General features: G+C 42.0%; 1 long non-coding RNA gene across 1 annotated transcript in view; it reads left to right on the forward strand.

Moving 5' to 3' along the window:
* The window catches only part of LOC122562763, a 76,185-nt gene that overhangs the window by 10,335 nt on the left and 51,721 nt on the right, over positions 1-14,129 (forward strand). The gene's annotated exons all lie outside the window — the stretch shown is intronic.

Genomic DNA, 14,129 nt, shown 5'->3' on the forward strand with positions numbered 1-14,129 from the left:
GGTGATCATCCCTTTCTTAGTTCTCAGTTCCATTCAAATAACTTCCCTGGATGTATTTCCAGGAATATCTTCCCTCAGCACAGCTGTAATGCTATCCCTTATCAAAAATGCCACTCCTCCTCCTCTCTTGCCTCCCTTTCTATCCTTCCTGTAGCATTTGTATCCTGGAACATTAAGCTGCCAGTCCTGCCCATCCCTGAGCCATGTTTCTATAACTGCTATGATATCCCAGTCCCATGTTCCTAACCATGCCCTGAGTTCATCTGCCTTCCCTGTTAGGCTCCTTGCATTGAAATAAATGCAGTTTAATTTATTAGTCCACCTTGTCCCTGCCTGCCCTGACTGTTTGATTCACTTCTGTTCTCAGCTGTACCAGTCTCAGATCGATCTCTTTCCTCACTATCTCCCTGGGTCCCACCCCCCCACTTTACTAGTTTAAATTCTCCCAATCAGTTCTAGCAAATTTCCCTGCAAGTATATTAGTCCCCTTCCAATTTAGGTGCAATCTGTCCTTCTTGTACAGGTCACTTCTACCCCAAAAGAGATTCCAATGATCCAAAAATGTGAATCCTTCTCCCATACACCAGCTTCAACGTTTCGGGCATGAGCCCTTCTTCAGGAATGTTGATTCTCCTGCTCCTTGGATGCTGCCTGACCTGCTGCACTTTTCCAGCAACACATTTTCAGCTCACTAGCTCGTAGCACTCATATTACTACCCTTGAGGACTTCCTTTTTAAATTTCTGCCTAACTCTCTGTAATCTCCCTTCAGAATTTCAACCTTTTCCCTTCCTATGTTGTTGGTTCCAATGTGGACAATGATCCTCTCCCCCGTGAGAACATTCTGCACCCTCTCTGAGACATCCTTGATCCTGGCACCAGGGAAACAACACACTATTCTGCGTTTTCTCTGCTGGCCACAGAAACATCTGTCTGTACCTCTGACTACAGAATCCCCTAACACAATTGATCTCTTGGAAGCTGATATACCCCTCATTACATTAGAGCCAGTCTCAATACCAGAAACTTGTCCGTTCGTGCACTTCTGACCATATGATGGAGAGGAGGTAATTGATGAAGCAATTGAAGATGGTTAGGCCTACGACACTCCCCTGAGCAGCATTCCCTCTAAACTGCACATGACTGCTCAGAGATTCTGTGCATGGTGCTTGCATACCAATCACCATGCCAACACATTAACTTCCGATTGCAAAATCTACTGCCATGTATGAACCTCAGTGGAAAGAAATTTTGGGAGAATATAGCTTACGAACATCATCAGCTATATCCCAAGCCAACTTCCAACAAATACAACCATCTTCTTGTGCGCTAAAAGTCAAATTTGGGATTGAAAACCAGTCTTGTAATTGTGAACATGACAGTTAACATTAGTTGTTGCTGACGCCAGTCTGATTTGTGAATATCTTTTAGGGAAGGGAGTCTGCCATCCATTCCTGGTCTCACCCACCTGGGACTCTTGATACACAGCAATGTGACTCGAAATGTCCTCTGAAGTGTCGTAACTAGCCACTCGGTTCAAGGGAAATTAGGAAAAGGCAACAAACGCTGGGGCCCAGGTAGCTACACCCATGAAAAATATAAAGGGAGAAAGAAAGAAAGTATGACTCCAACCATTGGAAAGATTTCCTTTGATTTCTGTTGACTCCAATTTTCTAGAGTTCCTTTGCCATGATTACCTTTTGCTCTCTCCATGTAACAGAAATTAAGTCTATGGATTCCGTCAGAGTGAAGATCTCTTGTGGGTTTATCTACAGCTAAACCTATGGCATACAATGCAGAATAATCTCTAGACACATACTTGGCTAAAGATGCTACAGGGCAGAATTGCTGCATGCTCTGGTCATATGATGATATTCTGGCACTGGCCCTCCCTGTCTGTTGAGCTGTTAAAGCAACACCTCTCTTAAAACACTGATACAACAGCCACTTCTTTCAAAGGACATACCTCAAACATTAAAAGTGAAAGCATATAAACATTGGGTCATGGCAAAATTAGCTATACAGAGATAAGAATTGTAAAATCAACAAGTACAGAGATAAATGTTGTAAAATTTAGTCTAAGAGTCCATATCTTGTTTTGGTGCTTGAACGAAAACTTTTCCAGAACTCATTAGGGTGTAACGATTAGGAGATGCTGATTATGCCCTTGGGTGTTCTTGTTTCACAGATGCACTGTCAGCTGTTGACTGTTGTCCTGGAGGTCTGGCACACCGTCATCAGTTGGGTGTGTTGCTTCATATCTCCTGTGCGCAGTTGGTATATTGTGCAATTGTAGCTGGCTCTGTTCCCCCGCAATGTTGCTCAGCTGTGCGCTATTACTTGTAAGACCTCTGCTCACTGCATTTTGGATAACTCTGCAGCTAGCCAGGCTCCCATTGTAGAGAGCACATGTTACTGATCTTTGGTCCCACATGTACCTGAGGTAGTTCCACACCTGCACGTCAAATCATGTGCCATCTTTATCTTCCCTTGTCTGTTGGGAAGTATGTCCTACATCAAGAGAATTTGTTCTGATGGTGCCTTGGAAAGACCATTCTCACTTACCTTGCAACGGTAACCCTGTAGCCAGAGATGTAGCTCTGGGATGTTGAGTGGCAACACAAACACGCTACTTCATTGTCCCAGCCTTAAGAAATTGTGATTTAATGTTACACACCAATTTTTCAGCAACATCATTTGGCCTGGTAAAATGCGATGTTACATGATTCACAGCCAATTTTACAGCTGAGTCCCTGAAAACTCTGACTCTGTACTGCAGCCCATTGCCAGAGATGATTTCTTCAGGGGTCTCGATGCTTAATAATTTATGCGATGTCATCTCCAACGGTTTGTGATTAGTTTCTACAGAGAGCTACTTACCAAAACGTTGAGTGTGGGATCTCATGATCCCAAATACCAAAGTGAGTGTATCATGCGATTATATTGGAGTAATCGAATAATTCCTGAGACAGGCTTTTGGATTGGAATGCAAACAAGAGCTGAGTGAGCAGGTTATTGCTGAACAGGTGACACTTCATTTCACTGACAATGATACTTTCCATGACTTTGACTAATGATCTCAAGTAGACTGATAGGGCAGCATTTGCCCAGGTTGAATTTGCCTTGATTTTATGGATGGGAATAATTTTCCACATTGCTGGATAAAAAGGTCAGCATTTGAGGATATATTGGCACAACAGGGCCAGCTCTAGAATTCAAGTCTCCAGTAAATGGGCTAGTCCCTTGGGCATCGACCCTCCAGCACTCACAGCTGGAGGATACATGGTGGTCCTCTAATATGGAGGAATGTATGGCCCAGTGTACCCCTCAGAGAAATTCTGAGGTTGACACCTTCTGGGCTCAGGCATCACGCCAGCATAGGGCCTCTAATGATTTGGAGGAAATGCCCCTCTCCCCTTCATCCTGCAGTGCTTTATCTCTCTCTCTGTCTTGTTCTAGCAGTAAAAATGGGAGCAGACTGTGTGGGATATGGTGTGTGGAGCTCACTTCCATTCCAATAAGGTTGAATGAAGAGGCAGTGATAGAGACAACAAGGGGAACTGGTAAGAAGAAGTTGGTAATGATGAGAGTGCCACCCAAGATGCATAGTCATTGACGAGGTCTCTCTGTATGTAGTTTAATTTTCGGGGGGAGAGTCACAAGACAACTTATTTGAAAGCAAACACGACAGTGGTGTTAGTGACATCAGCATTGCACAGCCTTCTGGTCTTCAACACTAATGAGGTCCTGGTGAATCTTGCACAGGTCCCAGCAGAATCCATAGGCCCTCCTTCCCCCACAGTCTTACCTCAGACAGGAGCAATAGGAAGAGGTGTCTAAGGGAGGAATGTAATATGTGATGAGTGGATCCATCCTTTGAAACAGATACTGCAAACCTGGTGGGTTTTTTCTTATGTTTAGAGAGAGAGAACACAGCCCAAATGTGCAGGAGGACTGTCCAAGCTCCAGGCTTCTGAGGAGAAAGCACCTTGGGTGAAGGGCAGTCAGTCACACTCACAGAGACAATAGGCTGCCTGTGTGATGCAGGATGTTGAGAGCCACAGATTGGAGGCTGTTACTTGGAGAAGGGACTCTGGATAGGATCCTACCTGCCAGAGTTCCCTGAGGCTGTGACTGGAGGTGTCCATGCAGCAGTAGGGACTGTGCTGAAGTCCTAAGTAAGGGTAACTGACCTAGAAGCGTTTAATCCTCTTTCTCACCTGCTGAATTTCTCCAGCAATTTCTAACGTTCTTTTTTTGTTTGGTTCACACTCTTTTTGTACCTGGTCAAGTTGTTTCTTGAGGGTATGGAATGTTTGTCGGTATGCCGCTGTTACTAAATAGTACACACTAAGAGTAACCTCTTCTGCTGCTTCATGGTCAGTGGTACTCTGCTCAGACATGAATGAGTAAACTTGATAAGCTTTCTCTGTCAGTCAGTTCTGTAACAACAGTGAACATTGCTGGCTGAGTTAAAAATCACACAACACCAGGTAATAGTCTAACAGGTTTAATTGGAAGCACTAGCTTTCGGAGCGCCGCTCCTTCATCAGGTGGTAGTGGAGGACACAATTGTAAGACACAGAATTTATAGCAAAAGTTTACAGTGTGATGTACCTGAAATTATACATTGAAAAATACTTTGATTGATTAAGTCTCTCATCTGTTAGAATGACCATGATAGTTTCACTTCTTTCACATGTAAATCACAAAACGTTTTTTAAAAGTTACATTCTCAGGTTAACTGGAACAATTGGTGTCAGCCAGATAAAATGTTAAGCTGTTGAAGGTGCTAGCCCCCTGTGTTCCCTGTCTGTGCCATAATGTTTAGACTGATTCTAATCTAAAAAGTGAGTTAACAGAGTCTTACATGGATTCATGTGGGACTAGATTGGGTTGGGATATCTGGTCGTCATTGACGAGTTGGACCGAAGGGTCTGTTTCCGTGCTGTACATCTCTATGACTCCTGATTATGGTCGCGGTAGTCCTAGAGCAGTGGCCTCGGGTTATTGGTGAGGCAGCAGTGGCAGAGCAGGGGACTCCTGGTTGTGGAGTGAGTGTATGTTCCATGGCGTCAGTGAGATGGGCCCAGTGGCGAAGAGATGGCGCCTAAAGAGTGGTGTTGGTGTGTCCAGCACAGGTGGTGGTGAGGCAGTGGAGGTCTCCCTTCCAGATACTGGAGGCTAGGTGATTGCATAGACTGGGCCAGAAAAACTGTCATTCTTGTTAATTTCTTTATTTTTCTAATTTATTCCTATGATCTGTAATGGTGGACTTTTTACCTTTTTATTTCTCTATGTTTTTTCCCCCAAGAATTTGTTCTTAAAAACCTGTACCCTTCTACCTAAGATGGCACTGTAATGTGGCAACTTCTAAACTTTTTACTATACTTATTTGAGTACATGTGACAATAAAGCTAATTCAATTTAATTCAACTTACCATCCTCTGACTGAAGAAATTTCTCTTCATCTCAGTCCTAAATATCTTGTGTTTGAAGTTCTTTATTTTTTAAAAACAGCTTTTCAAAGAACAATTTGATTCCCCATTCCAAATCTTTCCTTAATCAGTGGGTTCTAATCATATCAGGGGTTAATGTCTCCTTTCTTTACTCATCCCACTCAGTCAGTCACAAAAAATATTCTTTCCTTTTTTCTTTTCAGCGCATACTCAATTCAACTTATTAAACCAGATCAAAAATGAAGGAGAACCAATTCCAAGGTTTAACTGAGTGAAAGAGAATGATTGCTGGATGGGTGACATGGTGGCTCAGTGGTTAGCACTGCTGCCTCACAGCGCCAGGGACCTGGGTTTGATTCCTGCCTCGCGTGACTGTGTGGAGTTTGCACCTTCTCCCAGTGTCTGTGTGGGTTTCCTCTCGCAATCCAAAGCTGTGCAGGTTAGGTGAATTGGCCATGCTAAACTGTCCATAGTGTTCAGGGATGTATAGGCTAGGTGCATAAGTCAGGGGTAAATGTAGGGGAATGGGTCTGGGTGGCTGTTTGGAGGGTTGGTGTGACTCGTTGGGCCAAAGAGCTTGTTTCCACACAATAGGGATTCTAAAGAGAGTGGAATTTGATTAACTATTAAAATAGGAAAATGTGATGTGAAACACGCACAATAGTTTACAAAGTATTGGGGGAGTGGGTATCTTAGTATAGGCTAAGTTATTGAGTTTGAAGATTAAATTTGAGTCCCAACTATTTGGTTGTTATTCTGTTTCCTCAGCAATGATGAAGCTTGTAGATAATCTTGAATTCTCAGTGAAAGGTAGTTTTACCAAGTTGCTTTTATCATTGGCACTATCTTGAGATTGAGAGTCAGTGGAAGAGAAGAGATTTCAGTCACCCTGCTGTTATCACTCCATTTTGCTTTCTCTCTCCCATTGTTCAAAGTGATCTGCTGAAATATCAAACAATTGCACATTCCAAATCAAGCTCCATTATCTTATTCAAACCGAACATTCTGCAGGTAACCTTTAATATGACAATATGTGAAGTAACTGTGAATAAGACAAGAGATGTGAGTTTCTTAAAGCCTCACTGAGCCTCTTGATTAAAATGCTAATTCCGAGACAGCTAACTTTTTTTTAGATTAGATTAGATTACTTATAGTGTGGAAACAGGCCCTTCGGCTCAACAAGTCCACACCGACCTGCCGAAGCGCAACACACCCAGACCCATTCCCCTACATTTACCCCTTCACCTAACACTATGGGCAATTCAGCATGGCCAATTCACCTAACCTGCACATTTTTGGGTTGTGGGAGGAAACCGGAGCACCCGGAGGAAACCTCTTATATAACATATGGGTTGTCTGTGTTTGCCATGTGCCATTTTAGGCCAGTTACATCCCTTTGAAAATCATTTTTAGCTGATTTAAAATCTTGGTATTAAATTCAAATAATGAAAGTTGAATATTGATGGTCCAATTTCTTTACAATCGTAATATTTATCATAAAATCAGAAGTAGGAATGTTTGCTGAAGAATTTACGGTGTCCAGTTCCATTTGCAATTCTTCAGGTACTAATGATTTGGAGATGCCGGTGTTGGACTGGGGTGTACAAAGTTAAAAATCACACAACACCAGGTTATAGTCCAACAGGTTTAATTGGAAGCACTAGCTTTCGGAGCGCTGCTCCTTCATCAGGTGGTAGTGGCTATAAATTCTGTGTCTTCCAATTGTGTCCTCCACAACCACCTGATGAAGAAGCGGCTCTCCGAAAGCTAGTGCTTCCAATTAAACCTATTGGACTATAACCTGGTGTTGTGCAATTTTTAACTTCAGGTACTAAGTGATCTATGTTCACACCTAGCAAGACCTAGAAAACATTCAGGTTGAATTGAATTGAATTGAATTGAACTTATTGTCACATGTACCGAGGCACAGTGAAAAGCTTTGTCTTGCGAGCAATACAGGCAGCTCACAGAGTTAAGTAGCATAGATAAGTAAATAATAGGTAAACATCAGCAAAAACAAAAACACAGGGACAAGCGAGTGTTAAGAGTTTGAGTCCATTCAGTTTTCTAACAACAGTAGGGTAGAAACTGTTTTGAAACCGGCTGGTGCACGTGTTCAGGCTTCTGAACCTTCTCCCCAATAGTAGGTTAGATTACTTACAGTGTGGAAACAGGCCTTTTGGCCCAACAAGTCCACACCGACCCACTGAAGCACAACCCCGACACCTATCACTACGGGCAATTTAGCATGGCCAATTCACCTAACCTGTGCTTTTTTTTTGGATGGTGGGAGGAAACCGGAGCACCCGGAGGAAACCCACACAGACACGGAGAGATTGTGGAAACTCCACACAGAGAGTCGCCTGAGGTGGGAATTGAACCTGGGTCTCTGGCGTTGTGAGGCAGCAGTGCTAACCACTGTGCCACTGTACCACCCACGGTAGAGGTTGTAGAAAAGCATTGCCAGGGTGGGATGGATCTTTGAGAATGCTGAGGCCTTTCCTTGACAGTGGGCCTGGTAGATGGATTCTATACATGGGAGGTTGGCCTTTGTGATTGTCTGGGTTAAGTCCACCACTCTCTGTAACTGTCTCCGATCTTGAATGGTACAGTTGCCATACCGGCTACACATCAGGTTTGGTCTGATAACTGGCAAATAATATTTACACACACAAATGTGAGGCAACAACTCTCTCCAACAAGAAAATCTAACCATCTCTCCTTGATACTCAACTCTATTAGGATGACTAAACTCCCCACAACATGAGGTGGGGTTTGCTATTAACCAGACATTGAATTGGACTCTCTGTACAAAAGCTGTGGCTACAAGAGCAGGTTAGAAACTGGCAATCTTGTGATTCATTTTGAAAGCTTTTCCACTACCTACAAGACACAAGTTAATGAATCAGGAGTGTGATAAACTACTTCCTACTTACTTGGATGAGTGCAGCTCCAACAGTACTCAGAGAGTCTCTTATAAATGCAGCCCACTTGATTGACACTTCAACTATCATGTCAAACATTTCCTCCCTCTATCACTGACGAGAATTTGCAGCAGAGTGTATCATTCACAAAATACACTGTAGCAACTCACCAAGACTCTCTTTCACAACACTTCCCAAACTCATGTCCAGTTCCATCTAGAAGGACAAGAGTAGCACTTGCATGGAAACGCTATCACCTACAAGTTGCCTTCCCAGTTGTGTACTATTATGACTTGGAAATATATTGCTCTTCTTTCAGCATCATTCGGTCAAGAAACTCTCCACCTAACAGCATTGTGGGAATATCTTCACCACGTTGAATAATAAATCCCCGAGCAGGCCAATTGAGTCCACGTTAATCCTCTGAAGAGTATCACCCCCTTACCTTGTATCTTCCTATGACTAAATCCATCCAGCCTTCACATCCCTGAATGCTATGGGCAATTTAGCATGGCCAATCCACCTAACCTGCACACCTTTGGACAGTGGGAGGAAACCAGAGCACCCAGACAGACACAGGGAGAATGTACAAACTCCACACAGACAGTTGGCTAAGGGTGGAATTGAACCCAGGTCCCTGGTACTGTAAGGTAGCAGTGCTAAGCACTGCGCCACTGAGCTGCCCCAACTAGAATGATTCAAGGAACTAATTTACTATTCTGTTTTCAAGGGCAATTAGGAATGCACATGAACACTTGTATTCTTGTGAAAGGCTAGCAAAATGAATTGATGGATACTGTTGGAAGCAAAGGAGATAGGAGTGGAGTCTTGAAAGGAATTTTGAAACCTCTTAATGAATGTATGTAGCTCCATGTTTTACAGTGCAGAACACCAGCCCTTTAAAGTGATTATGTTTATTTGTAATGTGCCTTTGGATTAAATTTGAGTTTTATTAAAACTGTTGGAACCTAGTTCATTTTTAATAAGTCTTTTATTCCTTTGCTCTGATCTCAGTTGATGTTATTCCTGGACAAGACAGATCCCAGACTGAAATCTGGCTTGATCAAACAAATCATATTTTTCTGGTGTTAACAAGGTGGAACATAAGCACACAAAGCTACAGATTTGGGTTTAACAATAAAATAGAAGTTAATTATGCAAAAGAAGGGAAGATAAAATAAAATAAACCTAACTATTTACATATAATCAAAATTCAAAGATTTCAAAATACACCACAAAATACATATCTCATTCATGTCAACAATGCTCCTTTCCAGCTCTCAGACCAGAGAGAATTCCTTTCCCTTTTACATCTCTCAGGCTTAATATAACTGCAGCTTCAATTTCCTGTCTTGTGAATCTGATAGCCTCTTCCTGGAGTCTTCACACAACTGAGCTTTGACTTTTTCAGTTTCGAATATCTCCTTCAGGGTTTTACAAATACTCTAGTCTGGGATTTGAAAATTAAACTGTTTAGATTGAGGCAATCCCTTTCTTAACGGTCCTGAAACAACTTCAATTTCTCAGGAGCAACTGTTTTGCACATCCAAGAAAGACTTCTGCAAACTGTCCCAAACTGAAACCAAAAACCATTTTACGGTGTCTTCCCTAACAAAACTTCCAGAATCTTCTGTCCGGAAACCTTCACTTTGTTTGTTTGTATACTCTCCTGATGCAAACAAAACCTCATTGCTCTCTGGGAAGTAACTCTCTCATACGTCATTTTAAAAGGAAATCACCATAGCTACAGAAATACTTGCAGGTTAATCATTAAATCCCTCCAGAAACATAAAAAAAAACTCATATGCCACTAATTCAAAGTTCAAAAATCTAAAATAAATGATACTGAAATAGATATAACCACACATTGTATAGCACATTATTTCCAACAACTTCTTCCCCTCCTCACCCTCTCGCCTGAACTATACTGAGGTCTCCTTACTACTGTACTGTAGATACGATGTGTTATTTTATGCTTTGTCAAATGAACTTTCTTTAGACAAGTTGAGAAAATGAATACACTTTGTTTGATCTATTAATACTCATAGACCTTGATATTGTGATTTGGGATTGGTTCATCAGACCTTCACCTGATGAAGATTTTACCAAAACTCTACACTCCCAAGTTTCATACTGGAGAAATCAATGATATTAATGCCAATCACAATGTCCTGCCTTGGCTTGTGGGATGAGATCAGGGTTGCTAACTCTGGCTGGCCACGTCCTTGGCAACTGTCCCATACTGGAACTCCTAACCATAGGTTATCCAACAAACCAATCCTCATTGGCTTTTGCCATCACGTTCCAATGAGAAAGCAAATAGATGCTTCAATATATTGGGCCTGTCAAGCAGCACATACTTCCCATCTTTGATACTTTTCTACCTTATAAAATTATTCAAAGATACTTTAAGGAACAATAGTAGTCTTAATTTGGAGGAGCCGGTGTTGGGCTGGGGTGGACCAAGCTAAAAATCACACAAGACTGGGTTATAGTCTGACAGGTTTCTTTGGAAGCACTAGCTTTTGAAGTGCTGCTTCTTCATCAGATGTATACACACACCCTCTCAGACTTATACCCCATTAAACTCACATACATACACATGCACACACTCTCTCATAGACACTCACACACCCACACACATGCCCACATGCACACATTTACTCATTCACCCCTGCATGCACACACATAGGTTTGTGGGGTGAATTTGTACTTGCAGAATTACATTTTATTTTGTGCAAAAACTGAATAAATCCATGCAAAATTCTGTAAACCCCACTTTAGAACTAGAATCAGTCTGACCTAACATTGGGACACAGACAGACGTTAACCTCACACCTGCATTATCTGAGCTGAGATGACACCTATTGTTAAAGCTATCTTGAGAATGTAATTTTAAAAAAGTTCTGGGATTTACATATGAAAGAACTGAAACTAACATGACCATTCTAAAATATGAAAGACTTAAGTTAAATTTGTTAAATATTACATTCCATGACACTGTAATCCTGTTGCTATAGGTTCTGTGCCTTATGATTCTGTTCCACAACTACCTGATGAAGGAGCAGCGCTCTGAAAGCTGGTACTTCCAAATAAACCTGTTGGACTATAATCTGGTGTTGTGTGATTTTTAACTTAAGAAACAATACAGTTCTTAATGCTTTTTGCCTTGAAGTCCTCATAGGAGTGTTTTTTACATCTACTGTGAGATGCAGGTATTACTGGCTTGGTCAGCATTTATTACCCATCCCTAGTTGTCCTTGAAAAGGTGGTGGTGAACAGCTTTCTTTAACCACTGCAGTCTATGTGCTGTGGGTAGATGCATAGTGCCCTCATGGAGGGAGTTCCAGGTGAGCAGTAAATTAGCCTTCATTCTGGAAGTAGGTTTGCTCACTGAGCTGGAAGGTTTGGTTTCAGATGTTTTGTCACCATACCAGGTAACATTATGAGTGAGCCTCCGGATGAAGCACTGATGGTATGGCCTGTTTTTTATTTAAGTGTTTAGGTTTCCTTGGGTTGGTGGCATCATTCCCTGCGGTGATGTCATTTCTTGTGGTGGTGCCATTTCCTGTTCTTTCTCTCGCGGGTGGTAAAGGGGATCCAAGTCAATGTATATGTTGATAGAGTTCTGGTTGGAATGCCATACTTCTAGGAATTCTCGTGCATGCCTCTGTTTAGCTTGACCTAGGATGGATGTGTTCTCCCAGTCAAAGTTATGTCTTTCCTCAGCCGTATGTAAGGATACTAGTAATAGTGGATCATGTCATTTTGTACCTAATTGATGTTCATGTATCCTGGTGGCTAGTTTTCTGCCGGTTTGGCAATGTAGTGTTTGTTACAGTTCTTGCATGATATTTTGTAAATGACATCAGTTTTGCTTGTTGTCTGCACAGGGTCCTTCAAGTTCATTTTTTGCTATTTTAGTATGTTGGAGGGTTTGTGGGCTACCATGATGTCAAGAGGCCTGAGTAGTCTGGCAGTCATTTCTGAGATGTCTTTAATGTAGGGGAGAGTGGCTAGGGTTTCTGGACGTGTTTGTCTGCTTGTTTGGGTTTGTTGTTGAGAAATCAGCGGACTCTGTTCATTGTGTACCTATTCTTTTTGAACACACTGTACAGGTGATTTTCCTCTGCTCTTTGTTGTTCTTTCCCACAAAAAAGCGGCTAATGAACTTGAAGGACCCTATGCAGACAACAAGCAAAACTAATGTCATTTACAAAATACCTTGCAAGAACTGTAACAAACACTACATTGCCAAACCGGCAGAAAACTAGGGGCCTAACAGGGAAGGCAGATGAACTCAGGGCATGGTTCGGAACATGGGCCTGGGATATCATAGCAATTATAGAAACATGGCTCAGGGATGGGCAGGACTGGCAGCTTAATGTTCTAGGATACAAATGCTACAGGTGGGTTAGAAAGGGAGGCAAAAGAGGAGGAGAAGTGACATTTTTGATAAGGGATAGCATTACAGCTGTGCTGAGGGAGAATATTCCCGGAAATACATCTAGGGAAGTTATTTGGGTGGAACTGAGAAATAAGAAAGGGATGATCACCTTATTGGAATTGTATTATAGACCCCCTAATAGTCAGAGGCAAATTGAGAAACAAACTTGTAAGAGATCTCAGCTATCTGTAAGAATAATAGGGTATTTATGGTAGGGGATTTTAACTTTCCAAACATCGACTGGGTCTGCCATAGTGTTAAGAGTTTAGATGGAGGGGAAATTCTTAAGTGTGTACAGACAATTTTCTGATTCAGTATGTGGATGTACCTACTAGAGAAGATGCAAAACCTGACCTACTCTTGGGAAATAAGGCAGGGCAGGTGACTGAGGTGTCAGTGGGGGAGCACTTTGGGGCCAGTTAACCATAATTCTATTCGTTTTAAAATAGTGATGGAAAAGGATAGACCAGATCTAAAAGTTGAAGTTCTGAATTGGAGAAAGGCCAATTTTGACGGTATTAGGTAAGAACTTTCAAAAGCTGATTGGAGGCAGATGTTCGCAGGTAAAGGGACGGCTGGAAAATGGGAAGCCTTCAGAAATGAGATAACAAGAATCCAGAGAAAGTATATTGCTGTCAGGGTGAAAGGGAAGGCTGGTAGATATAGGGAATGCTGGATGACTAAAGAAATTGAGGGTTAGGTAAAGAAAAAGAAGGAAGCATATGTCAGGTATAGACAGGATAGATCGAGTGAATCCTAGGAAGAGTATAACGAAAATAAGAGTAGACTTAAGAGGGAAATCAGGAGGGCAGAATGGGGACATGAGATAGCTTTGGCAAATAGAATTAAGGAGAATCCAAAGGGTTTTTACAGATATATTAAGGACAAAAGGGTAACTAGGGAGAGAATAGGGCCCCTCAAAGATCAGCAAGGCGGCCTTTGTGTGGAGCCACAGAAAATGGGGGAGATACTAAATGAATATTTTGCATCAGTATTTACTGTTGAAAAGAATTTGGAAGATATAGACTGTAGGGAAATAGATGGTGACATCTTGCAAAATGTCCAGATTACAGAGGAGGAAGTGCTGGATGTCTTGAAACGGTTAAAGGTGGATAATTCTCAGGACCTGATCAGGTGTACCCGAGAACTCTGTGGGAAGCCAGAGAAGTGATTGCTGGGCCTCTTGCTGAGATATTTGTATCATCGATAGTCACAGGTGAGATGCCGGAAGACTGGAGGTTGGCAAATGTGGTGCCACTGTTTAAGAAGGGCGGTAAAGACAAGCCAGAAAACTATAGAC

Source organism: Chiloscyllium plagiosum, chromosome 25 (assembly GCF_004010195.1).
Source record: "Chiloscyllium plagiosum isolate BGI_BamShark_2017 chromosome 25, ASM401019v2, whole genome shotgun sequence".
Classification (NCBI taxonomy): domain Eukaryota; kingdom Metazoa; phylum Chordata; class Chondrichthyes; order Orectolobiformes; family Hemiscylliidae; genus Chiloscyllium; species Chiloscyllium plagiosum.